Source organism: Orussus abietinus, unplaced genomic scaffold (assembly GCF_000612105.2).
Source record: "Orussus abietinus isolate OABI.00-Male unplaced genomic scaffold, Oabi_2.0 scaffold272, whole genome shotgun sequence".
Classification (NCBI taxonomy): domain Eukaryota; kingdom Metazoa; phylum Arthropoda; class Insecta; order Hymenoptera; family Orussidae; genus Orussus; species Orussus abietinus.
The window spans coordinates 61,516-75,645 of NW_019394585.1; positions in this window are offsets into that span (position 1 = coordinate 61,516).

Consider the following 14,130-nt stretch of genomic DNA (forward strand, 5'->3'; position numbering starts at 1 on the left):
ATCATCTAAGAATTGTCCTGATACATTCAAAATTTGGATTTTTGGAAAAAATTTCTTAACTTACAAGGAAACATTCCCAAGTGTCCGCCCCCGATCTTATTGATTTCCATATATGTGGAAGAACACAAAAATCTAAGAGACACGTGCTTTTTTATATCTGCAATGGTCCACATTTAAGGGGGGAAGCAACCCTCCAAAGTTTGGCGAAAATTCAGCTTTTATAATAATTTTCGTAGAAGCAGTGGAGGGATTTCGACGAAACTTGGCATAAACGTATTCCGTATAAGGACGGTGAAAACAATATTGTCCAGCAATGTTACACCCCCCAAGGGGGTGAACTACCCTTCAGGCGACATTTTTTTGTAATATCTATTAAACGAGCACTCCTACTTACGTTCCACTTACGCGATGTGCTTGCTCACAAAAATGAAGAATCCGTGTTTCTTCCTTTTTACCAATAAACATTTATACATCGGTTGCAAACAATGAATGTAGGTGGTATACGGGTATATTACGAGTGGCTTTATTGGGTTATATCGCGACCAATTGTACATCATTGTACATAAATCTTGTGAACGTGCTAATTCCTCAACATGTCGTTGGTTTTCATAATATGCATTTACTTACGAATATCGCTAACTCTATTATCGTAAAAACAGTAAAAATCCAATTTTACCGTTTCACCAAGGAGATTGTATTACCAGTTGGAAACGGGTGATGACTGCGTCATCGGATCTGTTGCGAAACTATTTTAGTCTCTTAAACTTTTATTCAAATTTATTTATAAATAATTGCATGCTATGAAAACCAAGGACATTTTGAGGAATAAGCACGTTCACAAGATTTATGTACAATGAATTGGTCACGATATAATCCAATATAGCTAGTCGAAATATACCCGTATACCACCTACATTCATTGTTTACAACCGATGTGTAAATGTTTATTGGTAAAAAGCAAAAAACACGTATTTCTTCATTTTTTGTGAGAAATCACATCGCGTAAGTGGGACTTAAGTAGGAGTGTTTGTTTAATAGATATTACAAAAAAATGTCGCCTGAAGGGTAGTTCACCTCCTTGGGGGGGGGTGTAGCATTACTGGACAATATTGTTTTCACCGTCCTTATACGGAATACGTTTATACCAAGTTTCGTCGAAATCCCTCCATTGCTTCTACGAAAATTGTTATAAAAATCGAATTTTCGCCAAACTTTGGGGGGTTGTTTCACCCCTTAAATGTGGACCATTGCAGATATAAAAAAACACGTGTCTCTTAGATTTTTGTGTTCTTCGACATATATGAAAATCAATAAGATCGGGGGCGGATACTTGGGAATGTTTCCTTGTTAGCCCAGACCAGAACCAAAATGGCGTCGAGCTCTCATATTTCGATCAATATACAATTATCGAAGGTTCCGATATGAAAAACGAAAGGGTAAGGACAATTTTACGACAATTTAGAACACTCTGGTAATTGATACATTCGCATTTGAACGGGATGAAGAGGAAATAAGTGTTTTATGCGCTTCTATGCTAAAACGATGGAAATACGAGGTCTCGTAGCGAAATTTTAATTGACCTGGAAATCACAGATGGCGCAGGGGGTTCCTCTGCAGTCGATTAGGGCCCCAGAAAGCATGGATCCAGGGGATTTCTAGTTTTACTTTGATTTCTTTATAATTATTGTACGAAAACGACAGGTGGAGGATGCCATTTAGTACAAAGCGAACGTCGGCAATGTAGGTATTTATAAAAATGCATTTTACCGACGTCGATCAAGTTCCTCGACGTGTTTCACTTCACCTTAACGTCGACCACACAGGCAATGACGAGTTGTTGCGATAAATTTGTACAAACTGATCTGTACAGACGGATGCGTTAACAATATATTGATTTCGCGCTCTAAATTCAACGTTTTGATTAATTTGCATGATTTCCAAGAAATTGAATTCGGAAGGCGAAACTTTTAAAAGAAGTTGATTTAACTGCGCATATTACAAGTCGCTGCGATTTATCGGTACGTGTGCAGCAACCTTAAGGGGATGTGAAAGCAACATCCGAAAGCTCATTCGTTCGTGAAACTTTTCTACGAACTGGGTGTACCGAATCGGTTCAAACTTTACAACGTGGTCATGGAGGCTGTATGGAAGGTCCTAACACTCATGAAATTTCATTTTATATAAAGATGTGAAAAATAACTATAAACAAATTTTGTAAAAAATTGATATTTTATGGATTTCAGGACCTTTCTTACAACCACTATATTACCATTGACATGCTTGATACGATTCAGTACATTAAGTTCATATTAAGTAAGGGAAAAGTTTCATATACGAGACCTCGTTGCCGCCACTTTCATATCCCCTTAACGCTGGAAAACGATCTTGTTTCCCTCCTTCCTCTTTCCTTCTATTTCGTAAAATTGAATTCGGAAGGCGAAACTTTTAAAAGAAGTTGACTTAACTGCGCAGATTACAAGTCGCTGCGATTTATCGGTACGTGTGCAGCAACCTTAAGGGGACGTGAAAGCAACATCCGAAAGCTCAATCGTTCGTGAAACTTTTCTACGAACTGGGTGCACCGAATCGGTTCAAACTTTACAACGTGAACATGGAGGCTGTAAGGAAGGTTCTGACACTCATGAAATTTCAGTTTATATAAAAAAATTTGAAACATAACTATAAACAAATTTAGTAAAAAATTGATATTTTATGGGTCTCAGGGCCATTTTTACACCCTCTATATTCCCATTGTCATGTATGAAATGATTCGGTACATTAAGTTCGGAAGAAAGTTTCATAATCGAGACCTCTTTGACGCCACTTTCATTCGTTTTCATCCCCTTAAGGGGATGTGGAAGTGGCATGCGAGGGGTCGATCGTTCATGAAGCTTTTTTCCGAACTGGGTGTTTCGAATCGTTTCAGACTTTACAACGTGAGTATGGAGGCTATAAGGGAGGTTTTGACGCTCATGAAGTACCATTTTTTATAACAAATTTAAAAAATCTGAAATTTCGTGAGTTTCAGGACCTTCTTTGTAGCTTCCATATTCACATTGTCAAGTTTGAAACGATACGGTGCATTCGGTTCAGAGAAAAGTTTCATAAACGAGACCTCTTCCCGCCACTTTCACATCCCCTTAACGCTGGAGAGCGTTTTGGTTTCCCTCCTTCCTCTTTCCTTCTGTTTCGTAAGATAATGTCAAGTCTTCCAAGTTTGCGGCTTCTAAGAGGGAAAGAGGAATGGTGGTCGAGGGAAGCCCCTTTCTCGAACATCTAAAAACCCGGCCTAGACAACGGACGCCGTTTTTAGTTCCTTAATGTATAGAAATTTATCGCTTAGAAAAAAGTGGGAGCCTCGCGAGGGTCTCCTACGAGTATTATAACGCGTGCGAAGACGCAGGAAGGGTGAAGATGAGGTATAGAGACCGAGGAGGAGCTCGGCTGAGGTCCGCGTCAAGATCATTTCATCCTATCTACGTCGAGGCAGCTTTCCACGTGGTTGCTAGAACGTCGCACAGGCAGTTTTCTCTTTAAAATTTTTCATCGCTATGAATTATCTTTTTTAACTCGCCCAAGGGCGGTGCGAAGACGCAGGAAGGGTAAAGATGAGGTATAGAGACCGAGGAGGAGCTCGGCCGAGTTCCACATCAAGATCATTTCGTCCTACCTACGACGAGGCAGCTTTCCACGTGGTTGCCAGAACGTCGCACAGGCAGTTTTCGCTTTACGATTTTTCATCTCTATGAATTATTTTTTTTAAATCGTACGTGATGAAATTTAACAAATTCTCTATTAATGGCGAATTTATCCGGTGCCAGGAACTTTTTCAAATCACTAAAACCGAGTATTCCTCGTCTCGGGTAAGTTGCCATTCCAATACTGGAGGGGAGTACTCGCCCAAAGGTTGTGCGAAGATGCAGGAAGGGTAAAGATGAGGTATAGAGACCGAGGAGGAGCTCGGCCGAGTTCCGCGCCAAGATCATTTCGTCCTATCTACGTCGAGGCAGCTTTCCACGTGGTTGCCAGAACATCGCACAGGCAGTTTTCGCTTTAAAATTTTTCATCTCTATGAATTATCTTTTTTAACTCGCCCAAGGGCGGTGCGAAGACGCAGGAAGGGTAAAGATGAGGTATAGAGACCGAGGAGGAGCCCGGCCGAGTTCCGCGCCAAGATCATTTCGTCCTACCTACGTCGAGGCAGCTTTCCACGTGGTTGCTAGAACGTCGCACAGGCAGTTTTCGCTTTAAAATTTTTCATCTCTATGAATTATTTTTTTTAAATCGTACGTGATGAAATTTAACAAATTCTCGATTAACCACTTCGGTACGAGCGTCGACTATAGTCGACAGCCACAGATGAAGGCGCACAACCGAGCGTCGACTTTAGTCGACGGCCGTGATATGAACCCGCCAGCCGGTGAGCCTCGTACCGAAGTGGTTAAAGGCGAATTTACCCGGTGCTAGGAACTCGTACGAGTCACTAAAACCGAGTATTCCTTGTCTCGGATAAATTGCCATTCCAGTACTCTAGGAGAGTACTCGCCCAAAGGTTGTGCGAAGATTCAGGAAGGGTAAAGATGAGGTATAGAGACCGAGGAGGAGCTCGGCTGAGTTCCGCGCCAAGATCATTTCGTCCTACCTACGTCGAGGCAGCTATCCACGTGGTTGCCAAAACGTCGCACAGGCAGTTTTCGCTTTAAAATTTTTCATCTCTGTGAATTATTTTTTTTAAATCGTACGTGATGAAATTTAACAAATTCTCGATTAAAGGCGAATTTACCCGGTGCCAGGAACTTTTTCAAATCACTAAAACCGAGTATTCCTCGTCTCGGGTAAATTGCCATTTCAGTACTGGAGGGGAGTACTCGCCCAAAGGTTGTGCGAAGATGCAGGAAGGGTAAAGATGAGGTATAGAGACCGAGGAGGAGCTCGGCCGAGTTCCGCGCCAAGATCATTTCGTCCTATCTACGTCGAGGCAGCTTTCCACGTGGTTGCCAGAACATCGCACAGGCAGTTTTCGCTTTAAAATGTTTCATCTCTATGAATTATTTTTTTTAACTCGCCCAAAGGCTGTGCGAAGACGCAGGAAGGGTAAAGATGAGGTATAGAGACCGAGGAGGAGCTCGGCCGAGTTCCGCGCCAAGATCATTCCGTCCGAACCTACGTCGGGGCAACCACGAGTTCTATACGCCCATGATCCTTATCGAGGCGAAGGAAGGGGAGAAGAGATAAAGAGAGCAAACCACGGCTCGACTTTACGCCAAGATCATCCCATTCTAGTCCAAGTCCTAGACCACGCCTGTATCAGTCATAGGGACCACTATCGCTGCTCCCCCAGAAGAGGTCGGGCTCCCCGAGATCAGGGAAACGCCCTGGACTATTCTCGGACCCGATCTCCTGAGATTCCCTCCGGAAGAGACCCCGAGAGACTCCAGCTACTTCTCGGAGGGGGCCTCCTCGTCCTGCTGCTCGCTCATCTCCGCGGCAGAGGGTATAGTTGCGAGGAGTCGGACGGCGAGTCTCGCAGGAGACGCGGGGGGCTCGGGTTCCTGGACGGCGAGCTGCCTGGTGAGCCTCGGTTTGGGCCTCGTCTGAGGAGGTCTTGGAGTTAACCTCGCGTTCACGAGGTCCAGGGAGGCGCTCGACCTGGACACCCTCCAGGTCCCGGTGCTGGCCGTAGTAGCCGAGCCCGAGGAGTCGTTCCTGGAGGAGCTGAGGTTCGAGTCCTGCGAGGGCTTCCTGGTGACCAGCCAGGACGACGCTCGGCGCTTTGGGTCCAGCAGTCTGAGCGGAATCCCGCAGTGGTGGTGATGGTGGGTCTGCCTCCAGGAATCCGACCTGGAGGTGACGACAAAACCGACCCAAGAAAATAAGAGTATATCGATTCTAACAAGGAAGGTATCCCAGGTCGATCTCCCGGATTTCATTTCTTTTGTAATACGGTGTAGTAGATTAAAAATTAAGCGACACGTGTTTTTGTTTGATTCTAACGAGGAAGGTATCCTAAGTCGATCTCCCGGATTTCATTTCTTTTGTAATACGGTGGAGTAGATTAAAAATTAAGCGACACGTGTTTTTGTTTGATTCTAACAAGGAAGGTATCCTAAGTCGATCTCCCGGATTTCATTTCTTTTGTAATATGGTATTGTAGATTGAAAATTAAGCGACACGTATTTCTTTTTATCTGCCATTAAGGTGACGTGAAAGTGGCGTCGAAGAGGTTTCGTTAATAAAGTTTTTCCCCTTACTCGGTTTACCGAATAGTTCGAAACTTTACAACGTTAATAGGAAGACTATAAGGAAGGTCCTGAAACTCATGAAATTTCAATTCTTTTCAAATTTGCTTATAGGTATTTTAAAAATAGTATATAAAAAATGAAATTTCGCGAGTTTCAGGACCTACCTTAGGATCTCCATACTCACGTTTTAAAGTATGAAATGACTTGAGATATCCAGTTCGTAGAAAAGTTTTATGAACGATTGAGCTTTCGGATGCCACTTTTACATCCCCTTAAACACTTTAAGGGGGTGAAACCACCATTCAAAGTAAGGCCTGTGAGGAGTGGCTCACCCCTTCTTTTTTTTTTTAATTGAGAAAATTATATTTAACATTTCTCGTTATAAGAAAGCTTTTCCAGGTAGAGTGGTTAAAAAATATTATGTTCTTGTGGGCGAAACTTCCAAATCGCCCCTTGACATGACTTACTTTGGATGGTGGTTTTACCCCCTTAAAGTGTTTAATGGCAGATAAAAAAAATGCGTGTCGCTTAGTTTTTAGTCTACTATTACATATTATAAAAGAAATCAAATCGGAGATATCGACCCGGGATACCTTCCTTGTTAGAATCCTATCGACCTTATCAGTCAGAGCCTAGGACGTGGTGATTATCTTTGAATTTGCCTGAAATTGCTTGAATAAGGTCCGTGCGGGGTGGCCCACCCCTTAATGTTTTTTTTTTAATTGAGAAAATTATATTTAACATTTCTCGTTATGAGAAAGCTTTTCCAGGTGGAGTGGTTAAAAAATATCATGTTCTTGTGGGTGAGACTTCCAAATCGCCCCTTGACATGCCTTACTTTGGATGGTGGTTTTACCCCCTTAAAGTGTTTAATGGCAGATAAAAAAAATGTGTGTCGCTTAGTTTTTAGTCTACTATTACATATTATAAAAGAAATCAAATCGGAGAGATCGACCCGGGATACCTTCCTTGTTAGAATTCTATTGACCCTATCGGTCAGAGCCTAGGACGTGGTGATTATCTTTGAATTTGCCTGAAATTGATTGAACAAGGGATTAGTGACTGCCGCCTTCTTTGTGGATTATACTCGTTTTCACCAACCATAATCAAAAAGCTAATCCTCGGTTACAACTAGTTGGACGTTTCACCACATTTTTAGACGATATGAAAGACGCTCAGAAATTTAATCGACGTCCATAAATTGGAATTCATCTATACCCCTTTTGGTGGTGACGTCATTTTGAATACTCAAGTGGTAATATTTCCTGGCGCGTCACGTTATCTACATTTATATTTATATCAGTCTTTTACACTCTACGTTGAAAATTATACGAAATGAAGCGTTCCATATGTCATTTCGGTAAAGTAATGATGAAGAGATCGACGTAAAACTCGAAATCCAGTAAATTCATTATTCTAACGACTGTTTAGGGCCAATGTCGCCATCTGTGACGTTTAGGTGGAACTAAATTTTTGTTCTAAAAGCTCGCGTTAGTCCCGAGACAAGTCAGAATTCTCATGCAATCGTTGATGGAAGTATTTTCCATATTTTCCTATCTGATTCTGTAATATTCCATTTCTACGGTATTCTAAATTGTTCAAGCTAGGTCCTGAAACTTTTCATTTTTTATTCTAAGCCTCCAAGAAGCGTGAAACATCGAAAACGCGCCCGGACCATGTTATGCTGTTTCTAATCCATGATAAATAAATCAATTTTTGATGAAAAATAAAATCTGATGAGTTTCAGAACCTACTTCGGGGCCTCCATATCCCCGTAAAATTTGAAACAAATCGGTACCCCCAATTCGGAGAATACTTTCCCCAATAATTTGACCTCTCAGATATACATAGGCTGACTCTTTCATGTCACCTTAACGGCTGGTTAATTTCCGTTAACCGCCATTTAGATTAACCAGTGAAATTCGATCATTTATCTTCACTTAATCGAGCTTCAACCTAAAAACTGTACGAACGTGAGCAAAACATGAATTACATTGAGTGTTCACATCTTACGGGATGAATGAAAAGGTTATTTTATTTTATTTACAATTATAAAAAAGTGCCTTATTCGAATCGAGTGATTTGACGGGGGTTTCTTTTCACCTCAATCACAAAATGTCGTCGATAGAATGGACTGTAGTGGTCATTCTTAATGTATCTATATAATAAGTAATATATGTAAAGGGAGAGATGGAGGGAGAAATAGAGAGAGATAAAGGGAGAGATGAAGAGAGAGGGAACCAGGAGGCTCAAAGGTGTTCCGTAGAGAGAAGCAAGTCGGCTGCCACGACAATAGGCCCGTGATAAAATTCTGAGGAAGATCGTGGACGCACGATCTGGTCAGTAGTTGCCTTATTTCCCTCAGAAGGCCTGGCCCAGTATTGGCTATTGGATTTTAGTCGGTGGACGAATAAAAAGCCGATTTATTTCATTGCTGACAGACATTGCTCCATAACACACACCAAAAAGGAAAAGTTAAGCCCCTCTCTCTCTCTAATTGTTACCATTTGTCATTTGCGTTTTGTTCTTGTACTATTTTATTTTGTTTAATTCATCTTTCGGTTTATGTATCGTTTTATTCCAACGTAGCGTTTTATTCTTATATTTGTTTATTTTTGTATTGTTATATTTTCCGTTAGAGCGATTATTTTATTATTTATTCTTTTAAGTTCGTTTCTGTATTGGTCTCGGTCTCTTTTTATTCTATTTATAATTTGCGCATCTTTTTATTTATTTATTTATTTATTCTTGTTCGTTTAATATAGAGACCTTTTAGAATTCTTCGTTTCTTCTCGTTGATTTGTCTCCTCTTTCTAAAATCCATCTCTCTGGAGAATATCCAACTGTTACAGGACATTTAGGGAGTGAAATCGTTCTCACGTTCGCCCTAATGAACTTCGCTTCGCACAATTTAAGTTTCGATCGGATTTCATTGAGATTTTGAGGATCGTTATTTCCAACCCGTCATAGATTTCCACCGAAGAAAGGAAAATCAATCGACATTGCATACTTCGTTAGACAAGGGCTGGCGATTGTTTCAGTTTATCTCGCGGGTGGAGGTCCACTGCCCCGACAAGGGTATTCAGCGAGAAGTTTGCTCCAGATGGACAGGGGTTGAACGGGGATGAATCGATCCGCTTCCCCTTGACACGTGGAGAACCCCTGAAGGTTGAAAGGCCGGAACAGAGAGGGTCCCTTTAACTCTCGCAATGATCGTTTTGTAGGTCTTGCTCGTTATTTTGCGGACTCATTGAAACGTATTAAGTTACATATATAAACGCACTCGGGTATGCACGTACAATTATATAAAAATTACAACTCGATATGGATACATAACGCAGAATTACAAAATTGTATGCGTACAATTATGCGTATGCACGTATGCACGTACAATTATACAAAAATTACAACTCTATATGGATACATAACGCAGAATTACAAAATTGTAAGAAATACAAATTATTCGGATTACATGTAGTACCGATCATTATGTAGCTTTCGGAACAATGAGGGTCCATTAAATCTCGCGATAATCATTTTGTAGGTCTTGCTCGTTACTTTGCGGACTCATTGAAACGTATTAAATTACATACATAAACGCGCGGATATATTCGCATACAGTTATAGAAAAAACTTACAATTCTATATCAATACATGATCGCAGATTTACAAAATTATAAGAAATACACATTATACCAATGACACGTAGTACCGATCAGTATATAGTCTTCAACGACTGACAAATCTTTCCTATTTTCATCCGCGGAAGGCAACTCGGTGGAGCTTGGCACAAAGTGCAGGAGTTCGACCGAGCTTTTGCCGTTTTCTATCGTACCTCGCCGTACAACGTTGCACTTGATTACTTTCAAGACTGTTCCCCGGGGTATGTGGATCACCGTGCGATGCACACGCGAGGCGTTGTCTATTTTCGAGCCCTTTCGGGCTTATTTTGGGCGAAGTCCAGCCTCACGGCAAATGCACCCGGCGAGAAGTTGGCCCCAGGTGGGCCGGCGTCCGGCAGAGGCCGATCGATTCCTGGCGCCTCGACGCCCTGGCACCTGGAGAACCCCTGGCGGGTGCAAGGCCGCACTATTGAGAGGATCCTCTTCGCCCTCGCGACGAACTTGCTCGAAGATCGACCTTTCTGGAATGACAGAAAGCTCGGAAAAGCTCGACCTTTCGCGCTATCGGCGATACTCTTCGGCCCACGCGCACGTCCAGTTCCGTCAATGGGAATACTTCCGGCGAACGAGGCGGAGGAAATTGCCTCAAGTGGCCATGAAAGATGGAATTTCTCCTGCCCCCGTAAGCGGGCCTTTTGTCCGAGAAAAGTTTGCCCATTTGAGAATTCTTCCCCCGCAGAATATTGGCAAAGAAGATTCTATATCTTCATTTAGTTAGATATCTTCGTTAAGGTGACGTGAAAGTGAGGTACGTAAGGTACCCAGCACCCCCAGAGAAAAATTGAATTTTTTTCTAAAAACCGAGCTAGCACAAAATTTGCGAATGTAGCACATGATTAGTGCATAAAGAGCACAAAATGTTAAGACAAAGAAATTTGAATTTTGTAAAGGTGGGGGTGCCAGCTTTACGCACCTGTGAAAGTGCCGTGAAGAGGTCTCGTTTATGAAACTTTTTTTCGAACTGAGTATACCGAATCGTTTCAAACTTGACAATGTGAATGTGGAAGCTGTCCTGTCGCCCATGAAATTTCAATTTTCTGAAAATTTATTTATAGATGATTCCCAAAATTATTTATAAAAAAATTAAGTTTCGTGTGTTGTAGGACCTACTTTACGGCTTCCACGTTCACGTTGTAAAGTTTGAAACGATTCGGTACACCCAGTTAGTAGAAAATTTTCATGAACTATTTACTTTTCGAATACTACTTTCGCATCCCCTTAATAAGTATTCACGTATACTTATAGATCTTTTTGAAGTGGAATTTTGTACAGCACGGTAGTACGTGGAAGTTCGCATATTATGAAAGGGGTCCTACTGGGATGTTTTTTTTTAATGGTTAATTATTTATATTCATCTTTGTGTTTTAGTATCGAAGCAATTTGCGTAAACGTTTTCGTTAGTGTTAGTGATTTTCAATTTGTTTGCAAGAAGTCAGTCGGCGACGGTGTTTCAGATTTGGCAAAACTAACGATGAAATCGTCACTCATCGTTATTATTCTTTTTTTTCAGTTAATTATTATTTACATTCATCTGTGTTTTAATATTGACACAATTTGTGTAAGTTTTATGTTTACAGTCCACTCCTATTTATATTCATTTTCGGGTATTATTATTGGCATTATTTACGTGAATGGTTTCGTTAATGTTAGCGTGTTATCTTCGTTGTTAAGTATTGAGGCTTAAAGTGAAACAAAATTAAAAAATAAACATAATTACGCCAAAAACAATTTGCACCGACATTTTCATCAACTGCACTGAGAAAAAAATATTTTCTTGACGTTTGAGAAGCAAATCACAGACGTCAATGCGATGACATAAATTTCTTTCCGTAAGAACACGAGGAATCCATATGTCGAGCTTTGAGATTAAACCTAGGTGTTTCAAATGATCATGAACGGTCGAATTCGATCAATTTAATCTCTCAGCGATTTTATGAGTTGTTATTTGCCGGTTTGCATCAATTAATGCCTTTATTGTGTTTTCATCAGCTTTAAGTGGCCTTCCAAAACGTGGTGCATCTTCAATATCAAAATTGCCGGATCGAAATTTTGCAAACCAGTTTTGACCCTGGCGTTCTGTCAATGCATCTTCTCCATACACGTAGGATCATTTTTTTCTTGCTTGAACAGCATTTTTACCCTTTCGATAGTAAAAAAGTAAAATATGCCGAAAATGCCGCTTTTCACTTTTCATATTTGAAAGGGTACCAACCAAAAACTACTGCGTAGAATCAATCAAACTTTTTTACAAGCAAGCCTTGCTAGATCAGCTGTCCAAATATATAATGATTATGCGGCTTAAATGTGAAGTTGGCCGTGAAAAAAAAAATTAAGTCCTCTGTTGGGAAACAACGAAATTACTTTCCGAACAACCCAATAGATATCTAGGATATATATATTACATATATATTATATATATTACGTATCATGTCTGGACAACTAGCTTTTGCGTGTATCTAAACTAGTGTTTATAGATATCTATATACATCTTACATACGTTTAATAAACATTTGAATACGATTAATTTACGGATACTCCACGTTCTGCGGTGCCTGGGAAGGGTTAATTGTCCGAGAAAGATGGATGGACTTTTTGCGGAAAGTTTGCCCTTTCGCGAACGGATTCGTTGCTACCTTGATCTTTCATCCCACGCGAACTCTCCTTCCTTATCAAAGGAAATATCTTCAGCGACCTCGAGGGGAAGGATTCCTTTAATTAGTGGGGAAACGCGGGACTTCTCTTCGACCCGTAAACCAGTCTTTTGCATTCGATGAAATATTCGCCTCTTCGCGGCTCGTTCCGGTTAAAAAATTCGCACATCCCTCTCATCGCGAGCTCGTTTCGATTAAAAAATTCGCACATCCCTCTCATCGCGAGCTCGTTTCGATTAAGCGAATTCGTCCGGTGCTGATTGAACCCTGCCTTTCGATTCGAATTTTTTTTTTTTTTTTTTCTAGGCCACGGAGAACATGCCTCGCGAAATGGACCGAGGAAATTAGTTCAATTGCCTCGGGAAAATGGAATTCCTCGAGGCCTTGGACGAACAGATTGTCCTTTCGCGTATCGGGCTTTCGTGACACTTTTTTTTTCTACGAGAAATTCTCGCCTCCATGGGCTCGCTTTTATTCGAGTTTGCGGAAGTCATTTATTCTTCTGTCATAATCAACTTCCCATGGATTAGCTTCGGCGGAGATCCCAAGGGAGTACCTGTACCATCAAAAACTTCAATTTTTCCGGATACACTTTTTTCATTTTATTTTCAATGCAAATTTTCTTTCCGTCTGTGTAATTGTGGCTACTCCGGGATGCAGTACACCACAAACAATGAACTACTAAGGTGAAGTGAAACACGTCGAGGAACTTGATTGGCGTCGGGAAAGAAGATTTTTCTTAATACCTACGTTGCCGATGTTCATTTTTATATCGACAGCTGTATCGATTTATACTGGATGTTGTACTAAATGGCATACTCCATTTGTAATTGAGACTACTCCGGGATGCAGCACACCACGAACAATGAACTGTTAAGGTGAAGTGAAACACGTCGAGGAACTTGATCGACGTCGGGAAAGAAAATTTTTCGAAATACCTATGTTGCCGATGTTCATTTTTATATCGACAGCTGTATCGAATTATATTGGGTGTTGTACTAAATGGCATACTCCACCTGTAATTTTCATTTGTAATTGAGACTACTCCGGGATGCAGAACATCACGAACAATGAACTGTTAAGGTGAAGTGAAACACGTCTAGGAACTTGATTGACATCAATAAAGAAAATTTTTCTAAATACCTACGTTGCCGATGTTCATTTTTATATCGACAGCTGTATCGAATTATATTGGGTGTTGTACTAAACGGCATACTCCACCTGTAATTTTGAAACAATAGATGTAAAGAAATCGATGTAAAACTCCAAAAATCCCCTGGATTCATGGTTTCCGAGGCCCTAATTGACTGCAGAGGGGCCACATGCGCTATTTGTGATTTCCTTGTCAACTAAATTTTCCCACCGAAACCTCATATTACCATTGTTTTAGCATAGCCACGCATGAAACACTTTTTTTCCTTTGTCCCGTTCAAATGCGACTTTCTCGATTACTAGAGTGTTCTAAATTGTCGTACAATTGTCCTGGCACTTTTGTTTCTCATATTAGAGCCTTCAATAATTGTATATCGATCGAAATATGAGAGCTCGACGCCAT